The sequence below is a fragment of the Octopus bimaculoides genome, chromosome 6, assembly GCF_046866305.1.
Source record: "Octopus bimaculoides isolate indiv1 chromosome 6, ASM4686630v1, whole genome shotgun sequence".
NCBI classification, from domain to species: domain Eukaryota; kingdom Metazoa; phylum Mollusca; class Cephalopoda; order Octopoda; family Octopodidae; genus Octopus; species Octopus bimaculoides.
Window position 1 is genome coordinate 110,943,185 of NC_142933.1, and position 22,830 is coordinate 110,966,014.

Sequence of the window (22,830 nt, forward strand, 5' to 3'; positions counted from 1 at the left end):
AAGACAAGAATAGGTGTCTTGTTGTAGAGGAGAATGGATGGTGGAGATTGTGGTGTCAGGGTGTACTCTCAAGGTACAAGAAGAAGGATAAAGAAAGAATAGGGATAGAAAATCAAAGATGGCTGGATGGTATTGAATCTCAAGTTGACATAATTCACATAGAGTTGATTATTTTCACAGTTTTCAAAAATTTTTACTATATCATCATTATCATCATCGTCAACATCATAATTTAACACCTACTGTTCCATGCTTGCATAGGTTGGATGGAATTAGTTGAGACAGATTTTCTATGCCTAGAATCCCTTCCTGTCACTATGCCTTACTTCTTTCCAAGCAAGGGTCAAACTTATTTGGCCTTTTATACAATGCTGTAACAAATCTGCCAATCCAATGATAATAATGATTTTTAATACAGGAAGCCTCAGATCTGATCAGACAGACCTATAATCAAAGATGTGTTAACTACAATCATTCTATTCCTATTTTTTCAGATATAATTGATCCAATGTGTCCTTTCTTTTCAAAGATTGTAAGGTATGATTTGAGGGAAGTTTTCAGCAATTTTTAACAGGTTAAGCAATTGTATAGAAGCTCCCTTACTGTCTCAAGAAGAAACTGCTTACAAATCTGGTTGTACAAATCTGGTTGTACAAATCTGGTAACTAATAAACCATAGCTGTAAGGTTAAGGTGCTGGCTTACTGACCATGTGATGCTATGTTCAAATCTTGCTTGTAGTCACAGTGTAATATTATTACTGTGGTTAGATCAGTCTGCCTGGTTGGCTACGGGTACCATTTCTCCTTGATGGTTGAGTTATTGACTTTAAAAACTATCTGATTTGACAATATGCGAGTATCTACATTTGGAAAAGAAAGTCATTCTAAGAATGCTATGGGAGTTGGGGTGGGGTGGGAAGGGGAGTAAACTGAAAAATAAAACCAAATAAATATATAGATATTCTCACTTTTTACCAATAATATCACCTTCTTGAATCACTCCAATATGGTCTAGATCTGTAAATGATACAATATTAAAAGCATTACTAGATACACATAACAGTTTTGAAAAACAATAATTTCAATATAAGAACATCATTTACATTTGTTTAGTAATATATTTTAAGTGTTGATGTGGGTTAGTTAGATCTGAAAATATAAACTTGTACATGTAAAGTGATCATGAGCCTTTCTAATGATGGATATGAATTTATGGTGTCTTCTTTCTTAGCAATATGCTTGTAGTACAACTTTGTACATTTTGAGTAAAGAGAATACAATATGTCTACATAATAATCTCTGTGAAACTTTTTGAATATTGGAATTTGTATGAACATTTAATCTTTTAAGCATGTTTTTCCAAATTTTTCCTTGTACCTTCAATCTCTCCTAAACTTTTTTTATTCGCCACTGAAAAACAATATATTGTTGAAACCAGTTTGGTATCTTTTGCAAAATCTTTAACAAAATTTTAAAATTATATGAATACATACATATATATATATATGCAATGTCCTAATTGTTTATGGTGTCATTACAGACGATGCTGCACAGATGTTATGTGATATGAGGCTGCCAAGTGTTGAGAATAGTAATCTATGGGAATAATTGGATGTTAATTATCTTTCTTGCATCAACAACTAGAATAATACTTCTTTTTTTTTTTTCTTTTGTAGTGAATACCCTAATGTTATAATATTCTTGGTACTCTTGTAAATTGAACATAGATTTATTAATTAGCAATTTGTTTTTGTAAACAATTGTCTCTCCTCAAATACACTGGTACCAACAGATAAGTCTTCGTCATCATCTTTGACACTAATCAACTGGTGCGACAGCCAATAATATATTCAGAAGAACTGGTGCCAGTAGACCTGCTCTGTCATTGCTATTTCAACCAGTTGGTTACTGTGCCTGCATCATCAACAGACATGTCACATCTCTTTTCTAGTTAATCGGTGACTTGGACTATGTTATATTAACAAGTATTAGGGTTACTGTTGAGGAGCTTACTAACTGGAATGGTTGTTGATGGTGATGGTCATTTGGTTCAACAGAACCCAGAGATAAAGTATACAGATTGACACAGTCAGAGTGCCAATAGTTTCTGTACTTCTGCCAGATGTCATGGTAGGACTCACACCATCACACACACACGTGCATGTGCACACACGCACACACACACACACACAAGTATAATATTCATATATATATATATATATATATATATATATCATCATCATCATTATTCTCATTTGATGTTCATTTTCCAAGCTGGCATGGGTTGGAGGGTCTGACAAAAGCTGATAAACCAAAGGACTGTGTAAATCTCTATTGTCTGCTGTGGCATGATTTCTATTGTTGGATGCCCTTCCTGACACCAACTACTTCACAGAGAGTAGTGGGTGCTTTTTATGTGGTACCAGGACCAGTGAAGTTAGCAAATAGATCGCAAAACAAAAGCCCCCTTGACTGGAGAGTAGTGTTGAGAGAGGTGCGTGTGTGCCACTTGATGAGAAGTTAAAAAGAATAATGGGTGTTTTGCTGTAGAGGAGATATGAGGATACCCCAGTTTGAAAAGGAAAGAGAGAAAAAGAGACATAAAGAGAAGGATAGAGAGGCAGAGAGAGAGTGAGCGTGTATATGTGGGGCTCATTCGCAAACAAGTTTTTCTCATTGGTCGATGGCAATATTAAATTAAACACACATCTCCCTTCGCTCCATTTTGTTATGTCCATTTGTGAAGTCTCTGTAACTATTTTAACCCCTTAGCATCCAGATTATTCTGTCAAATGTAATGCTTATTTATCCACGTTGTTTTCAATTAATCCTGGATTATCCCATAGCTTTGAGATTTCAACGATACAATTGTTACTTTTAGAATGAGATTGTAGGATAGGTGTGATAGTCTGAATCTGACCAGTTTGAACATAGAACAGGGAGAATATTTGGGAGGGATACAGCCAGTTTAAATGCTGAAGGGTTAAATTTCCATTTGCAGTATCCTTAATGAGTTTTAAATGGAAGCAGCAGTCTATTATATGTTACAGATGATAGAATGTGCTAAGCAAAATTATAATAGAGCTGTATCAAAGCATGGGGGTGGGGCCCTCAGGAGAATGGTAAAAACAAGAAGGAAAACAGAAATTTTTTGCCATCCACTAAATACATTGTTTGAAATGGCATTGCTTAATGGTATAAATCAGAAGAACAATTGAAGACGTGGAAGATACAATATTTAACATTGCTATATGTACAAAGATGATAATTCTTCAAGCAAGAAACATTACTAAAGTCTACAGATAAATCATTTTCAAGAGAAAACTTCATGGTGCTGCAGATTCTTTAAAAGACATGAGGTATTATTATTGATCAATGCCGAGTAGGCTGTGCTGGCTACAGCTATCATGCTGAGCAACAAGTCATACCTGATATTATCATCATCATTTAGCATCCATTTTCCATGCTGGCATGGGTTGGTTAGACAGTTTGACAGGAACCAACAAGCTGCAGAGCTGTGTCAGGCCCCAGTGTCAACTTTGGCTTGATTTCTACAGCTAACCTCTTTACAGTGGGTACTGGGTGCTTTTTTTTTTTTTGCGACACCAGCACTAGTGAGGTTGCCAAGTCACATGCAAGACAAAGTAAAACAAATAAAAGAAAATAAACACTGCTCCCTTAACTAATTAGAGGTGAATATGAGAGAGAGAGAGAGAGAGAGAGCTTCATGCTAGGTGTCGAAGGTTAAAGTTCAAAACGGGGACAAGTACAGGTGTGTTGCTTTAGAGGAGATACATCGCTACATCACCTTATGTGAGGGGGGATGAGAGTAGCTGGAAAGAAGAAGATGGTGATAGGATGCCAGAGCTTACTCTTAAGATACCCAAAGGTGAGTATAAGGGAGAGTATAGGGTGTGGATCAGGGGGGGGGGAGAAAAGGATGGCTAATTTCATAAGTGTCTGGGCAGAGAGAGTGACAGATAGTTAAGGATGGGGTGAGAGGTGGATGTAATGAGTGATAAACCAGGGTGGAGATTTGGCTAATGGTAAATATCAGTGTGGAGGGGAGAGATAGAAGTAGCTTAGCAAAGAGGAGAGGATAAGCAGAATTCCACTAATGTTATTGGCAGAGACACACAGCATGAAATTGAGGGTCTACCAAAGCTAATAAAAGATAAACAGTTCCTTGTGTAGCATTGTGGGATACATCTTGGTTGCAATCACTTTGAATGTCTGTGAGTAAGAATAAGGATGAATTAAGATGGAAAGAATGTTGGGTCATAAAGTTATGGGCCAAACAACTGGGAGCATTTTAGAAAAAGCTGACCCTGTTGCAAATTGATGTATTTATATCTCTTTGCACAGAAATAACGAGCAGGAAGTTACAGAATTATAAAACAACAAAAGTAGTGGTATTAGGAATGGCATCCAGCTGTAAAAACCATTTCAACAGACAAGTGGAGGGAGCTTGGTATAGCTCTCTGGTTTGCCAGCTCCTGTTGAACCATCCAATCCATGCCAGCATGGAAAAATGGATGTTAAAAGATGATGACAATGACTTATTTCATAAATACTGTCTTTAGATCATTCTGTAAAGAAACTTTCCAAAATATTTGTACATGAGGAATGGCAAAAATATAGGAATGTTTCAAGCCAGATACATGAAAATAACCTGAACCTGACCCCTACTGGATGTATGAATAGACCCTGTATTATAAAAATGTACAATAGATAAAAACTTCACTGGATGCAGTACACGAAGAGATTGTCAGCAAATTTTTCAAGATGTGGTAATGTTTTAGATGAGGTTGAAATGGTTAAAGAATGAGAGGAGAACAGTAGTGAAAAAGAATTTGAAGATTTTTTTAACATTTTTTACTGGTTTCAGTCAGTGGACTGTGACCATGCTGGGGCACTATGTTGATGGTATATATACACATTTTATAAATAATTGTGGGCTGTGTACTCTGAGAGACCTAGATACTTTTGCAGGTTTAAACAATGTCAGAATGATCTTAATTGAAAAAAAAAAAATCAATAATATGTCCCCACTGGTTTCCAAAAGAAGGTGGGAGTTAAGGTTAGGCCTTAAAACAACATCTGGTAAGACAGATCATTGTTAGAAAAACTGGAGAGAAAATCAGTGTTTATATGGGATTGGACTTGTGGAATTTATTACTAGGATTCTTTGAATATGTTTCATGAATTTCCTCTTCTCAAATAACTAAAAGTGAACCACTTCAAACTGAATATCTTCTTATCTTCTTGTGTTCTGTGTAAACCAACTTCCTCTCCTTCCACACCAACACTCTATAATTTCTGCTATATATATATATATTTTCCATTTCTATCTCTGCAGTGGCATAGCAAGAAAGTGTGGGTGTGAATGTGCACCCCCCCCCCCCTCCATTGCAGGTGAGGGAGGAGGTGTGAAATTTCCTCTGGCTTATCATGCCTGTTGATTAGGGTGGGGACTTTACAGCAGGTAGTATTATGTTTATTCCTGGGCAATGAGAATCCTTGCTATACACCTCACTGTCTCTGTAGTATTCTTTTTAATTCATAAAATATATTAATTATGCCCTCTTAATGAAGTAGTTTCCTCTTAATTTTTAATTACCATTTAATTTACACATCTGGTCTATGTTAGGAAGGAAGATTGAATATCTTGTGATAGATAATGAGTCTATGGCTAATGAAGTCAGAGATTTTATGAAGGTGAAAGGAGGAGGAAGAGGAGGAGGAGAAGATTGTGCAAGAGGTGAGGGAGTGGGGAGAAGAAGGGAAGAGAGAACAGAAAGGGAAAAAGGAAAATAACATGACAATGGAGATTTTGATTCTTAAAATGGAAAGCTAAAGAAAGAAAACAAATATTTTGTATATTAGTCTGAAGCAAAGAAAGAAAGAGAGAGAGAGAGAGAGAAACAGACAAACAGACAAACAGAGAGGTTCCATTTTGTTTTTGGTTTAATAAAATAAATTGGAAGGGAAAAACTACCAAAGGAGACAAGGTGGGATCACTGTTATGGAATTTGTAGAGAAGATTGGTAAAATTCCCTGTGAATCTGTTTCTTTAAAAATAGTATTAATGTTATGAAATTTGTAGAGAAAATTGGTAAAATTCTCTGTGAATCTGTTTATTTATGAATGGATAGTTTTATTGTTATGGAATTTGTAGTTAAGATTGGTAAAATTCTTTGTAAATTTGTTTCTTTAAAAATAGTTTTATTGTTGTGGAATTTGCAGTGAAGATTGGTAAAATTCTCTGTGAATCTGTTTATTTATGAATGGATAGTTTTATTGTTATGGAATTTGTAGTGAAGATTGGTAAAATTCTTTGTGAATCTATTTGTTTAAAAGTGAGATAGTTTTATTCTATCTCAACTAAGAGTTAGTTATTTTTCGTGTTCAGTTCAGGAATTGTTTGAAAGTCTTTTTATCTCTGAAGAAGCAAAAATCTGAAGGAATATTTCAACAAAAAAAAAAAGAAAAGAAGAATTTACATGAAGAGATAAAGATTCTATACATTTCTTTTGTTCTTATAATAAGATTTGGAATAAGGATGTGATAAAGATTGGTACATAACTGAGAGATAATTCAAATGCTGATAATTCTTGCTGATAAAATTATACACTACAAACAGAAACATTTTGTCTTTTAAGATTTTTAACAGAAAACTAAACTGGAATATACAACGTAACAGCAAAAGACATTTGATTTGTTATAATTTCAGAATGAAATTTGTTTTTTGGGGAAAGGTTTAAGTCAAATTTTATGTTGTAGTAGTCATAAGATAAATGAGAATGAAATATAACATCTTATTTCATTTATTTGAAGATTGTTACCTGGATCCATAACAAGACATCAGTTCTATTTGATTTATTGCATCTTCATGTGGATGTATAAAATTTTGGTATAAGAATACAATAATAATATTATATATATATATATATATATATATATATATATATATATATATATATATATATATATATATATATATATATAAGGAAAATTCAAGTAGTATATTCTTGTCAATGAAATTGTACACAGTAGACAGTCTCTTTTAAAGATTTTAATTAATACAAAACCAGATTGGAAAGAATATACAGCATTGTGGGAAAAGATGTTCCTTCTATCACTGTGTGGAACATGTAGAATTTCACTGTGGGATTTTACTGTTTCCAAAAGCAGAAGATCACCAATTTTTGTGGCATTCATACAAAATATGGATTCTCTCAAATATTTTCATACACCCTCACTTATTTCCATCACTGTTTGTTCATCCTTCTATTCATTTCCTGTTAATACTCTCTCTCTCTCTCTCTCTCTCTCTCTCTCTCTTTCAACCCTTCCTCTCTCTGATTTCCCATCACCTGTTATGAAAATGTCTCTGTACCTTCAATATTAGTTATCCCCAAAAGGACTTTTGCAGATCTTAAATATTATTTCATCCAAATAAAATGTTCAGGACCTTCTAGAAGACAACCATTTAGCTTAATTATTCCATCCATCTTAGAGATAAAATGATTTGTCATTAACTAAAACTAAAGTAATATTTTTAATTAAAGATATTTCTAACAATATTCTTTTAATGGCATCTATTTGATTTATATCTTGGCCAACTGTTTCTCATGAAATCCCTCGATTAACCATTTTGGTACCAAATCCACCCAAGACTATTCCTACTTCTATGACACAAACTTCCCATTTTAAGGTAATCTAAATTAAAACCTTCCACAAAAATTTCATGCTAATTTATGTTCCAAACACCAGATTAATAATGACAATGTTATTTTACTAAATTCTTCATTATTTTCAAAATTAACAAAAACAAAGGTTGTGTATTCCAACAGAACAATGGCAATGAAAAAAAATTAAAAGACTGAAGGGGAAAAGAGATAGCAAACCACAAAGGAAGTTTGTCTCAAAGTCATTTAAATGGAGGAGTGACTCTGGAAAATTATATTTTAAAAGTATTAAAAACCATCTTTCTCTATTTTTGTGGCTCTTATTTCTTTCACTACCTGATACCAATCAAAATGGATATTTTCAATGTTAAATTTAATTCATAAAAAAAATTACAAATTACTTAGTTGTGACAAGAACTTTAACATTTTCCCTCCTCCTCCTCATCATCATAGGTAAAAACCATCATCATCAAATATATATGATAAACTCTTCATCAAACTATTTATTAGAATACCCTTTCTACTAAAGACACAAAGTCAGCAATTTTGTAGGAGAGAGCTAGACAATTACATCATCCTCAGTATTTAACTGGTATGTATTCTATTGACCCCCCCCCCCCCCAAAGGATGATAGGAAAAGTCAACCAAAGTCAGCCTCAGAAGAATTTGAACTCGGAATGTAAAGACAGATGAATTGTCCTTAAGTGTTTTTCCCAGCGTGCTAACGATTCTGCTAACGATTCTGCTAACGATTCTGCTAACGATTCTGCTAACGATTCTGCTAACGATTCTGCTAACGATTCTGCTAACGATTCTGCTAACGATTCTGCTAACGATTCTGCTAACGATTCTGCTAACGATTCTGCTAACGATTCTGCCAGCTTGCCACCTTAGGGTTTATTGTAATATCAGTCAATGACTGCCCATTCTGTAAGCAAATCCTTATTCTGCCAGTTCAGTAAAGCTAGCAGTGCTGTCATGTAAATCAGTAACAGCACAAAATACACAATAGAAGCGGCCATAAAACTGCCATCATTACCATCATAAATAAAAACGTGTGTGTGTGTGTGTGTATATACACATGCTAAAGAGTAAATAAATCTCTACTCACATTGTTCAACAAGAAATATTGTATGGGGGTTAAGTGTTAAGTATTGTGTGTGCCTATTCCAACAGATAAGATGGGGCAATAAAACACACAGAAGATATTCTGATAGGATAGATTTACAATTTATTGAAGACACCAGTTGTTCTCTGCTATAGAATTGTCACCAATGTACTGAATTCAGAATAATTTCCAACTGTTTAGAATAAATTTTTAAGTGAATGGTTACAGCTGTCTAAATAATAATAAACATAAGGCTTGTTATCTTTACTGTTGAAGTTTGTGTTTTACTTCAATAGTTAACACACATGACAACAGGTCTTTGCTAAACACATTTCTATCTTGTCTTGAAAATATCAAATGTAGACAGTTACTTCATAATAAAAAAATATATAAAAAAAGAAACACACAACAACAGCAACAACAACAGCTTACCTTAATTCATCAGCTGTAAAGTGCTTTGAAAGTAAAAGAAGTTGCACACAACTCAATCCCTGGGCAGGCTTACTTGGGGAAACTTTGGAAAAGTTAATTACTTAGGAGAGTAATCTTCACGTTTTTAAATTCAGTTTCTTTTTCTTCTCCTTTTTTTGTTTTTCTTTTTTTTTTCCTTTCTCTCTCTCTTCTAGAGTTTCTGAGAAGTAACTCTCCAACCAATAGATGTTATAGAAGAAGCATCTGGTGAAATGAAAACAATCTTGGCACTTCAGGCTAAACTGATAGATGGCATGCTATCAAATGTGTAGGAACTAATTATATGATTCCAGAGCTGTTACACTGAAATTTGTTTTCAGGAAGAACTTAACTCTTTTACAACCAACAACATTACAGCTATTTTCTCTTACAATATCAGAATAAACAATTTCATTACTTCCTTTGTTTAGCAATGCGTTTTACACACAAATAATGTTTAGTTTTTTTGTTTTTTTTTTGACAGGATTTTATGAAAACCTGTAATTCATACTGAAAAGAAAAAAAAAAGCAGAATAGTAGAATATAAAATTACACAGCAATTTTATTAGGGTCTTTTAGCTCTGCAATAAAGTATTATGTAGCCCCAAAGTTTATCATAGTCACTTATATTTTACCTGCTAATTTTGTTAGTGTTATTGATATTATTAAAGGTAGTGAGATGGCAGAATCATTAGCATGCTAGGCAAAATGCCAAGCATGTCTATCTCTGAGTTTAAGTTCTGCTGTGGTTGACTTTACCTTTCTTTTTGGGGTCAATAAATTAAATATCAGTGAAATACTTGGGTTGATGTAATCGACAAGTCCCCTCTCCCAAAGTTTCAGGTCTTGTGCCTTTAGTGGAAAGGATTATTATTATTATTATTATTATTATTATTATTATTAAAGGTGGCAGAAACGCAGAAATGCCAGGCGAAATGCTTAACAGTATTTCATCTACGTTCTGAGTTCAAATTCTATCAAGGTCTACTTTGCCTTTCATCCTTTTGGGGTCAATAAATTAAGCACCAGTGAAACACTGGGGTTGATGTAATTGACTATCCCCCTCCACCAAAATTTCAGGGCCTGTGCCTTTAGTAGAAAGGATTATTAAAAAGGTAGCAAGTTGGTGGAATTGTTACTGTACTGGACAAAATGCTTTTGTTTGTTTTATGTTCCAAGTTCAAATTCTGCCTTTTACATGCCACCGGCATGGGAACCAGTCCGGTGGCACTGGCATCAACCATGCTCGAATGGTGCTTTTTACATGCTACCAGTATGGGAGCCAGTCAGGTGGCACTGGCATCTTTACAATGACATTGTAAGGTAGGTGTGAGAGGCCAGATCTAACCATCTTGAACATAAAACAGGCAGAATATTTTGGCTGGATATGACTGAATTAAATGCTAAAGGGTTAAACACACCCCAGAATCTACTGAGGTAAGATTCTGTTGTTCTAATATTGGCTTTACCAGAGGTGTAGCCATGTTGGGGCACCACCATTTTTATGTTACGATTTAAACTCATTTTAGTTTTTCAAAGTAATAAAAACAAATTGTTAAATTTTGCATTCTGTTATATTCTAGTCTTTTTTTATACACACACACACACACACACACACACACACACACACACACACACACACACACATATATATATAAATGAAATTTTGCTGTGATTCTGAAGTTTTAAGTTTTAATCTTTACGTTGTTGGGCAGTTCAGTGTCAGTCATGCTAATATGGGTGGTGGTGGTGGTGGTGGTGGTGGTGGTTGGGGGGGATATTCAATCCATGATGACTAATAGCTTCTCTGTGTCATTAATTTAATTAGCAATCATTGTACTTAATTTATTTCTATTTTTAGGTTGTTAGTATTAATCTAAGTAATTCACTTTAATAAGAAACCAAAATGTCAAACATGACACAGAAACCAAATTTGTCTTAAAACAAAGTCTTTTTTCACAATTGTTCTCAGAGGTAGAAAGGACAGCTTTCATTACTGTTTCCCCAGGGTCACCTTGACTGGGAGAGAGAGAGCATAATGGTAAGTATAATGCAAAAATAGATACGTTGAGAAGAGAATAGGGTTGAAATCATGAGTAGTTAGTAATACAAGACTTATTGTTAGGTTTAGTGTGTGCGTACGAGTAGATGTAATCGCCTTACCTCGGTTTTCCTTTCCTCGACTGCGAGTCTGTCTTGCGGTATCCAATCCTTGAAGCTTGCCCCGACCCAAAGTACGCCAGGAATAGCAGCTGCCTCTCCCAAACCTAGACCGTCGCTTAACACGTCTTGTCCTGACCACAACCCCGTTCGAAAAGGGCACGAATCCCGATCGAGGCTCCCTCTGCCCTTTTTCCCCTTCCGGTCGACTCGCCCTTCCGGTCAGCCTCCCCAGACACCGACGTCAAACCACAGAAACATCACTAAATATTTTTACGTGCCACATAATAAGCATCCAATACACTCTGTAAAATAGTTGGCATTAGGAAGGGTATCCAGCTGTAGGAACCATGCCAAAACACACAATGGAACTTGGTACAGCTTCTGGCCTGGCCATCTCCTCTCAGACTGTCCAGCCCATGCCAGCATGGAAAATGGATGCTAAATGATGATGATGATGATAAATGTTTCCTTCATGACAGACAGTCTTAAATAACTAAACCTTACAAACTTGGTACAAATGCTACATATTATAACCTCCAATGATCCCACATGCAATCTTACACATGTAGCATCATCAAAACTGTATCCCAAAGAACTTACTATAAAAACCCATGTAATTTACACACTTTTTTTGCAAAAATAAAATCAAACTTTAGTGGGTGCATAAATTACATGAGTAGATCATTTCCAGAATTTTGTTTGAAATTTTTTTTGTTGCAAAAATATGTACAAAACATAAACATTTGTACCAGAAGTTGACTCATTTAATGTCAGAGAAGGTTTTTGCAGAAAAAAATAATGACTTAAATATAATGAAGTTGACTTTTATTTATGTTGGACAGTATAATGCTTACTTTTTCTGTATAAATTTACTGAAACCATTAAATGGTTAACTAGCCTTTGAAGTCTGACGTTCATGCTGGTAAATACGGTTTGGGCCATATTTTACATTGCTTGGAGTTTCTACCTATTGTAATGGAACACCATTCACATACATAGTGATATGGATATTCCTAACTGAAAAAATGTAATGATATGGATAATCTTGATTGTATGGTTTTATTTTTATCTGTTCATTACGAGGCACAGTTTTAAGTTTGTCACACTGTTTACACCAATTTCAAACATTAGCTTCATTAGCATTAAAATGCCTTCCAGCAGCTCTATTGCCACATTCAAATGAATATTCAACATATTTAATTTCTCCTTCACAGTAAACGATTCATAAATTCTGCCCATACTGATAATGATGGTAATGAGAAATTTTTAGGGTTGCTTAACATTTTATAAGTGTGAAAGGGATTAAAATTTCGATACTCAGTATCAAAGGTTCCAACAAGAATAGGCGGAAAAGAATTCTGTTTACATAATCAGTTTGATCAGTCACCTTCCTCTGTCAGATGAGTAAAGTGTCATCCAAGCTGATGTTTATTGGTAATTAAACTTAATTTGCAACACCTGTGCATATTTATCAGCTTTGTTTTTGTTGGTAATTCTTATCAGCAACTTTTCCTGTAATCGTGATTTGAGAAGACATACAGCAGTATGCTAAAGATCAGACATAATCTCTTGTGGGCAAGAAATGTAAAATAAAGTTTATAATAAACAACACAAACACTTTGTAATTTAATAGTTTTCAGTCTGATACCTGTTAAACAGAAATTATTTTTATTTAATGAAAATCTAATAAAATCTAATAAGTGAAATTATGCTAAATACAACTAAATTGAAAACCTTTTTCCCCTGGGTGTATCAGCAATTCAGAAAACTTTTGAGTGCAAATTTTACATGAACTTTGGCTGAAACACATAAAAGAATAAAGAGAGAGTCAGCCAGCAAGGGAGCAGAGCTGATATATATATATATATATATATATATATATATATATATATATTTCTATTTTTGAAAACCGGTGGATGTATTCCACTGAATTTAGGTAAATAATCCTTCGAACAGACTGTCAGCAGCGACACCTGCTGGGTTCGGCTGCTCTACATTGATTAGGGGCAAATACCCTGAAACTAGTCTGTAGATGCCGGACCAGCAAGGGGAAGTGGCTGACCTCCCCTGTTCGAAGGTTATAATGGACACAGGTTCGTGTGTCACATTGCTAGCTAGAGGCGATGGCCTCTTGGAGCTAATCAATGGCAGCATTCATCCTATTTTCCAGGACTGCCATGTTAGCTTGGTGATAACTATTAATATCCAGTATTGCTGCCATAATCTCCTTTAGAGAGACTTAGAAATGTTAATATTTCTCTCTCTCTCTCTCTCTCTCTCTCTATATATATATATATATATATATATATATATATATATATATTTTTTTTTTTTTAAATATATATTTTTTTAATCAAAAAATTTGGTAAAAAATATAGTATCTGTTAACAATCTTAGCAGAAAACTCACAGCAATAATAATGGGACCCTGAGGAGATGGAGTATCCTATATTTTATAATATTTTATGATATGTATTAATCATTCTGGATGTTCTATCGAAATGTACATAGGTCTATTTATTTGTTATTATTATTGTTATTATTGTTATTGTTGTTGCAATAAAGTATTTTCAACGGATTAATTTTGAGCTCTATTTAAAGTTGGTATATATATATATATATATATATATATATATGCTTGTACTGCTCACAGTATTTATGGCCATATTACAGCCTACACATTCAAACATGTTGTGCCACATTCAAAAGAAGCTGTCCACTTCATTGGTTGATTCACCCATTGCCACCTATAGCTCACTTAGGCACTGATTCTTCTCCCTATCCTTCTATCACCATCATCACCTCTCCACTACTACAACTACTAGCATGAACACTACCACTGCTGCTGCTGCATCTTACATACCAGGAGTCCACACTTGAGATTGAATGGTGTTTAGATGAATGAAGGCTTTGAGTGCAGAAGACATGTGAAGGTAATGGTGTCACTCCATCTGTTGGCATCAGTGCCTCCAGAGAGATGAATGGGCTGTTGTACCAGTTGATTGGTTCTGAAAGGTGAAGACATACAGACACACACATCTGTTGCCATCAGCCAGTCTGGTGTTAGACTAAACCAAACTGTCACTTTGTGGATCTGTGTTCAAATCAATGAACTACCCATGGATATAACAACATGAGGTATTTACTACTTTGGTCCCCTCCAAGATGGCTGTTCATGCAAATAATAGTAATCAATGTTTGCTTTTTTGTAGTGAAAAGTGAAAGCAAATATTGCCAAAATAAAAAGTTTGGCTAATAAAAGGAAAAATGGTATTTGTTAAAAATACTTTGAAAAATTGGAAAATTGAATGAAGCTGTGATATCAGAAGAACGTGTGATGGAATTATATCAGAGTTACCAATAAATAGAATTGTAAAGTCTTATCAGAAGACACAAAACTGCAAGTTAATATTTAACAATGGATATATTTACATTCTTTATTGGTCGATAAACTAATGTAGCTGTGACAAACGATAGCAACCGTTATAAATTTTACAGATGATAAGAGGTTGCTTTGATTTCAACATCAAAAATATTTACATCAAATAATACACGCACAAAAGATGTGTGTGTGTGCATGAATGTATGTGTGAAATAATGATGTGTGTGTGTGTGTCTGTGTATAATCATCAACATCATTTTGACGTCCGCTTTTCCATGCTTGCATGGGTTGGATGGAGTTTGAGAGATTTTCTATGGCTAGAGCCAGATACCATTGTTGTTGCCAAACCTCACTTGTTTTCAGGCACCAAACAAAGTAATAGTTCCTGACTTTGCCTGACATTTTTCTGCAGAATATTTGAAAGGAACAACACTGCTTTTAGGACAATAACACTAATTCACAACCACTATCATGGCATGGGTTGGTTGGTTCAACTGGATATCCTTCCTAACAACAACCACCTCACAGAGTGTACTTGTTTTTTTTTTTCTTTCCTTATGTGGCATCATTACCATATATGTTATATATGTGTATTATAAATTTATCCCCACCCCCAATTCACCCCACCATACCCCACCCACCCCACCCCAGGATCCACTGACCATGTGGTTGTTGTCCTGGGTGTGCTGCCACATCCAATGCCATCAAATTTCAAGCAGGGGTATAACAAAAGTTTTCCATTAAGATTTGTGATTGAATTAACGAGTAAGGTTAATATTCATAATGAATTTGCCATTTGCGAAGGGTGTGCAGCACACACCTAGCACACTCGGAATATCCACCCCTGTTCATCATATACTCATCCAACTTGAGAGTTTGCTCTGGCACCCCATCACTACCATCTTTCTTCTCTATCTTCATCTTCCCAATTATTATTATTCTCCCTTATTATTCTCCCTTACATAATGTCTGGCAGTTAATGTATCACCTCACCAGCAAGACACCTGTGCTTGTCCCTCTATCATATTTTAGCCACTCAACACACAGCATAAGGCCGCCTTGCCCTTCCTAAAACTCCCCCTATTTAGACACAGGGGCTTTTCTCTTTCCTCTTCTTTTCTGTCTCACAAGTAACTTGGCAATTTCGGTGGTGCTGGTGGCAGGAAAAAAAGTGGGTTGCCAGATCCTCTCTAACCATCCACTCCATGCCAGCACTGAACACGGATGTTAGAGGAGGAGGATGATGATGATGATGATACACACACACACACACACACACACACACACACACACACACACATACACACATGCATGAATGTATATGCACATATATACATCTGGTGGAATATAAAATGAAACATATGTAGGAATAAAGTATGCAATTATAACATGCGTTTTCTCCAATCCTTAAATTCTTAAATATACTCAAATACCCAAAATTTCAAGGAGTTCCTGCCTTAAAAACAGGAGCTAACCACAGTTATTTTGTGTTCTTTGCTACATTGGTTTCTATTAACCCATTTATTCTATCAGAAGAATTTTTATTCATTAAGATAGAAGAAATACACATAATTATATATATATATATATATATATATATATATATATATATATTTATATACATACATCATTACTATTGCATAGACCGATGAGGAATATTAAAGTCTGGTAAAATGTTGCCAATTGTTGGATAAAATATTCATACATATACATACTTACAGACACACACGCACTCATACATACACACACAAAATAATTTTTAGATAGAAACAAACAAAATGTGTGTTTGATAATTTTACATCAAATATAATATGAACATTGATTTTGAAAGTGAGGAAATATTTTATCAATCAAACATCAAAATATCTCTCACTCAACAAGGATGTGGCATTAGAATTTAGAATACTGTGCTATTTACTCTGAGAGAACCACTCATATGGACTTGTGGTTCATATAAGCACTCTTGTTCATATCATTGACGGGTGATAACCATTTGCTATGAATACCGGAACTGCAAGATAATGTGATGTCTTCACTGGACGTCTGTCATTGACCAACTCAAGGAAGCGTGAAGTCATGTGATCTGGCAGTTCCAGTGGCCGTAGCAGACAGTTAACACCCCTCAATGATAGAAACGTGAGTTGAGTGCTTATATGCACCACAAGTCCACATGAGCGGTTGTCTCATAGTAAAACATGCAGTATTTTGTGTTCTTATGCAACATCCACTTTTAAATAGGGATAAATATTACCTTTTGGTATTCATTCTTCTTCTGTCATTATTAATTATCAAAATAGTCGTTTGTTACTGAATTATTGTATAAGACTAGCATTGTTTTATAATGAATTGGAAATCACCAGGTTTTTTTTTTTATATCAATCAATTAATTAATGTTTATAGATTTTGTAGAGGTAAGCAATTTCTACCTTGCCTACCTCTAAGGCATATATCCCTGCCTATCTTGCCTGCACAGAGGGTTATTCCCCTTACAGTGGCTACACAGAGGGTGTATCCCCCTTACAGTGGCTACACAGAGGGCATGTTCCTCCTTACAGTGTCTACAGAGAGAGCATGTTCCCCCCTACTTTGTCTACACAGAAGGCATACCCCCCCTACTTTGTCTATACATCTCTGTAAAATCACTAACATAAAAATAAGAAAATATTGTAATTAGGGTGTGTAAGATCATTTTGAGTGTAATTTGAGATAAACAAGAAGTGAGAGCATAACAACAAGTTTTTTTAGCTGAAAGATGATACCCAATTGCAGATTTCAGGGGATAAGAAGAGTCTTCAAATAGAAAAATGTAATCAGATATCAGGTTATGTGGAAGAAATCACTTTGGGATGAATTTATTATTTTCTAAAAAAGCAAAATAGTAATATAGTAACCTCATTATCCATTATGAGCAGAAAATTACTGTTGACACAGGAAATAAACAGTTTTAAAATGAATTAATAATTATGAAACCTTAGGCAAATGAAATTGTTTTGACCACGGACAGGGAATAAAGGAGGAATATGGAAGGAAAGGGAAAGAGTGGGGAGATTAAATAGTAGTAAGAACAGCTGCAACAACAACAACGCTAACATTATCCAATGTATTCCTTATGATCACACAGAGGTTCCTCTTTCTTTCTTTGGTGCTAGCGGGAGGGGGCTCTAATCCAGCCTGGACCCCCACATTGTACCATACCAGCATGTAAATTGCACATACATATATGAAAGACTAACCATGGTGTTAATCAACCTGCTTGAAATAGCAGCCAAATCTCCCTCAAATCATACACTACCATCTTTAAAAAATGGACATGTTGGATGGTTGAGTCCTGGGTTGCTTGCACATAGGAAAAACAGGATGGTCACGGTTGGAATGCTAGTGATTGTAGATCTTTCTCAATTAGAGTTGACCTGAGATTAAACAAACAAACAGTAATATAAACCACACATCCAGTTCCACTTCAAGGTGCAAAACTCTTCCACCCCTTATAGACCTTCTTTGCCATTCATGCTACACATGATATATATACAGCACATACATATACAATATCCATGCAATATATACACAATCATCGTCGTCATCATCATCATCATTTAATATCCATTTAATGTCTATGCTGGTGTGGGTTGGACAGTTTGAGAGGATCCAATGTGTCTAACAACTGCATCATGCTCCGATGTCTGTTTTGGCATGGTTTCTATAGCTTGATGCCCTTCCTAATGCCAACCACCTCACAGTGTAGACTAGCTGCTTTTTTCATGCCAAACCATCACCATCCTTGCACTTAGTCGATCATTTGATCCTTGTTTTGTCTCAATTCTATTATGATCACAATCAACAAAGATTACAACCTCTGATACATCTGATCCCTATCTCTGATACCCTACATACATCTAACCCCCATTTCTGTCACTGTGCATCTTTCTTTGGCTACTTCATATCATCTCCCTATTTCTCATCTTTATGGTTTTATTACACTGCTGCTCTTCACCCCCATCTATTACCTCCTCCTTCCTGACCCATTCTTATTTTCCTTTACCTCCCCCTCCAAACTGTTTTTATCACCGGCCACACCTCCAACCCTGTTCACCATTCTCTAACCATCTGTCATTCCTGTTTCACAAACTTACAGACTTACCCTCAATTCTCTCTCCCTATTAGATGACTGGCACCTGTGCCAGTGGAGCACTAACAGCACTGTCCGAGCATGATCATTGCCAGAGCAACTGTCTGGCTTCCGTGCTAGTGGCCTGTATATAGCACCATTTGAGCGTGATCGCTACCAGCGTCGCCTTACTGGCACATGTGCCGGTGGCACATTAGAAAATCATTCGAGTGAGGTCGTTGCCAGTGCCGCTGGACTGGCTCCTGTGCAGGTGGCACATAAAAAACACCATTTTGAGCATGGCCATTGCTAGTACCGTATGACTGGCCCTCATGCCGGTGGCATGTAAAAGCACTCACTACACTCTTGGAGTGGTTGGCATTAGGAAGGGCATCCAGCTGTAGAAACTCTGCCAGATCAGACTGGAGCCTGGTGCTGCCATCTGGTTCACCAGTCCTCAGTCAAATCATCCAACCCATGCTAGCATGGAAAGCGGACAATAAATGACGATGATAATTATATTCTTTTTTATATCGCTTTCTTATACCTTGAGGCTGCAACCTGATGCCTCATCACCTCTGTCTCTTTTCTCTCCTTTTCCAACTGGGGTAGTTATGTATTTCCTCTCCTGCAACACACCTGTTCCTGTCTCTCTATTATTCTTTAACCTCGCAGTACCTAGCACCAAGCCACCTTCCTCAGTGCTGCATCTCTACTCAGTTGAAGTGGGTAGGTCTTGTCTTCTGAGTTCCTTGAAGATCTTACTGATGCTGGTGCCATGAAATAAACACCCAGTCGACACTCTGTAAAGTGGTTGGTATCCAGCCATAGGAACCATGCTAAAGATGACATTGGAACAAGACACAATCCCCTGGCTTGTTGGATCCTATTGAATCATACAGCTCATACAAACAATATAGCACTACATTAAATGATGATGAATATATATATATATATATATATATATATATATATGTGTGTGTGTGTGTGTGTGTGTGTGTGTGTGTGTGTGTGTGTGTGTATATATATATATATATATATATATATACATACACACACACACATATACATATATATATACATACACACACACACGCATATATATATATATATATATATATATATATATATAATATATATATATATATAGAGAGAGAGAGAGAGAGGGAGAGAGAGAGAGGGAGAGAGAGAGAGGGAGAGAGAGAGAGGGAGAGAGAGAGAGAGAGAGAGAGAGAGAGAGAGGGAGAGAGAGAGGGAGAGAGAGAGAGAGTGCATGCTATGGACACACGAGGTACAGTGAAATAATAGAGAGATCATCAGAGGTAATGTTTGTGCATAGAAGATGCACTCAGCCATAAAACTACAGATACTCAGGAAATCAATTTTCTCAAATGCCTCGGAAGCTCTTCAGAGGTAGTGAGTAATTTCTGCAATCTAGGAGACCTAATTGGGTGGGAGGTGGGTTGGAATGCATGGAAAGTGTAATTGCTAGAATAAGAATAGGATGGAGAAAATTCAGGGAGTTGTTTTTTTATCTCTGTTGGCAACCAAATGTCTCTCCGAATGAAAGGAAGATTGTATGATGCATGTATACAAGCAATAATGCTCCATGGTTATGAGACATGGGCCCTGAATGTAGAAGACAATTGAAGACTAGAGAGGAATGAAGCTACTATGCTTCTCTGGAAGTGCAATGTTAGTCTACATGTGTGACAAAGCGTTAATGTATTGAGAGAAAAGTTGGGCATAAGAATTAGATGCTGTGTGCAAGAGAAAAAACTGCTCTGGTTTGGTCGTGTGATGCTTATGGCTACTCTTTACTCTTTTTTACTCTTTTACTTGTTTCAGTCATTTGACTATGGCCATGCTGGAGCACCGCCTTTAGTTGAGCAAATCGACCCCAGGACTTATTCTTTGGATGCCTAGTACTTATTCTATCAGTCTCTTTTGCCGAACCACTAAGTTACGGGGACGTAAACACACCACCATCGGTTGTCAAGCGATGTTGGGGGGACAAACACAGACACACAAACATATACACACACACATATATATATATACATATATACGACAGGCTTCTTTCAGTTTCCGTCTACTAAATCCACTCACAAGGCTTTGGTCAGCCCGAGGCTATAGTAGAAGACACTTACCCAAGGTGCCACGCAATGGGACTGAACCCAGAACCATGTGGTTGGTAAGCAAGCTACTTACCACACAGCCACTCCTACGCCTGTAGACAGTTGCATACAGAAGTGCTGATCACTTAAAGCGGATGGGGCTTGCAGAAGAGGGAGACCTAGGAAGACATGAGACAAAGTGTTGAAGGCTGATGTCAAGACACTGTGCGTTAGGAAGGAGATTGCAAAGGACTGAGATGTCTGGCATCTTGCTATTCTCTAGAACACAGCACAGCAGAATTGATACCAGTGCTGGTTGTACATAAAAAGCACCAAGTATACTCTGTAATGTGGTTGGCATTAGAAAGGGCATCGAGCTGTAGAAACCAAGCCAGAACAGACAATGGAACCTGGTGCAACCCTCTGGCTTCACCAGCTCCTGTCTAACCATCCAACCCATGCCAACATGGAAAACAGACGTTAAATCATGGTGATGCTAATGATGGTGGTGATATACACATACATAAACACATATACTCATATTACTAGCAAACACTCTTAAAATTAATGAATTTATTTTACTCCATGTATGTGTGTGTGTGCATGTGTATGTATGTATGTATGTATGTGTGTGTATGTCTATGTATGAATGAATGTATGTATGCACGTGTGTGTGTGTATGCATGTAATCAGTCGTGTCATATTATGAAGCAGCCATATTTCTCCACCATTAAATATCTGTGTGGTTTATTTATAATACCTTTGGAATGCCTCTCCTAACAATGAATGACCCAAATAAACTGTTTCACTTCTGCTATTTTCTCAGCAGCAAATTAATTTCCATTGAAAGTAACTAAAAACCGCTAACACGGAAGGACTATATGACAAACACACAGACACACAAGCACACATACACACATTCATATCCATCTGTCCATCCATCCATCTACCCATCCATCTGAACATGTAGATTGTAGGTCTGTTTGTCTCTCTCTCTCTCTCCCTCTCTCTCTCTCTCTCTCTCTCCCTCTCTCTCTCTCTCTCTCTCCCTCTCTCTCTCTCTCTCTCATATATGTGTGTGTGTATATATGTATATATGTAATGTTGTAAGATAGATACATAGTTATCACTGTGTGTATATGTGCTTTTTTTTAGCAGGAGTGGGGTTATGTGATGTGTGTGTGTGTGTGTGTGTGGTGTAGGTATAGAAACAAGTAGGAGATAAGTCACTGCTGGGATCATTTTTCATTTCTGGTGCCATAACATTTCTTTCAATTTCTTGCTGCCTACCACGCCCACCACCTCAAACATGCTCTGTCACCTCAAAGGTTGTTGCTTATGATGATAGAAGCTAATAGCAAAACCATCTACCCCCCACCCCCACCCCCGGCCACCTGCTTTCTCCCACCCCACTACCTGCTTTCCCCCACCCCCACCCCACCCTAACTCAATTTACTTAATGTAAAAAAAATCACTATTTGTTTTCAGTCTTGGCAACAATTCAACTATTATCTCTTTAAAACTTAACAGGTGGGAGAAAAGAAGAGGCAGGTGGGAGAAAAGAAGAGGCAGGTGGGAGAGAAGAAGAGGCAGGTGGGAGAGAAGAAGAGGAAGGCTGAAGTAAATCTCTATGGTTTTTCTAGTTTATTTATTTTTCATCTTAAAAGTGAGTCTCCTCTTTGAAAAACATGTGCATAATTATTATGTTAAATTTTGAATAATCGTATGGTTAGAGAATAGTAAAAATATTATTGTAGTGCAACATGGAATTATATATCCCCGATTCTCATTATATTAGTTTAAGATACATGCTC

At 36.2% G+C, this 22,830-nt stretch overlaps 1 protein-coding gene across 5 annotated transcripts in view; it reads right to left on the reverse strand.

The window, feature by feature from the left end:
- Window positions 1–22,830, reverse strand: part of LOC106873547 (actin-binding Rho-activating protein) — a 53,100-nt gene that overhangs the window by 19,846 nt on the left and 10,424 nt on the right. For 2 of the 5 annotated variants that reach the window (XR_008264359.2, XM_089353219.1), the window contains exons 1-2: window positions 9,233–9,504; window positions 970–1,018 (exon numbers count right to left, since the gene is read on the reverse strand). The gene's annotated coding sequence lies outside the window, so the exon portion shown is untranslated. Of the gene's footprint in view, window positions 1–969; window positions 1,019–9,232; window positions 9,761–17,045; window positions 17,430–22,830 lie in introns of those variants that run through there. The other 3 variants (XM_089353218.1, XM_089353217.1, XM_089353220.1) reach the window with 3 other exon arrangements.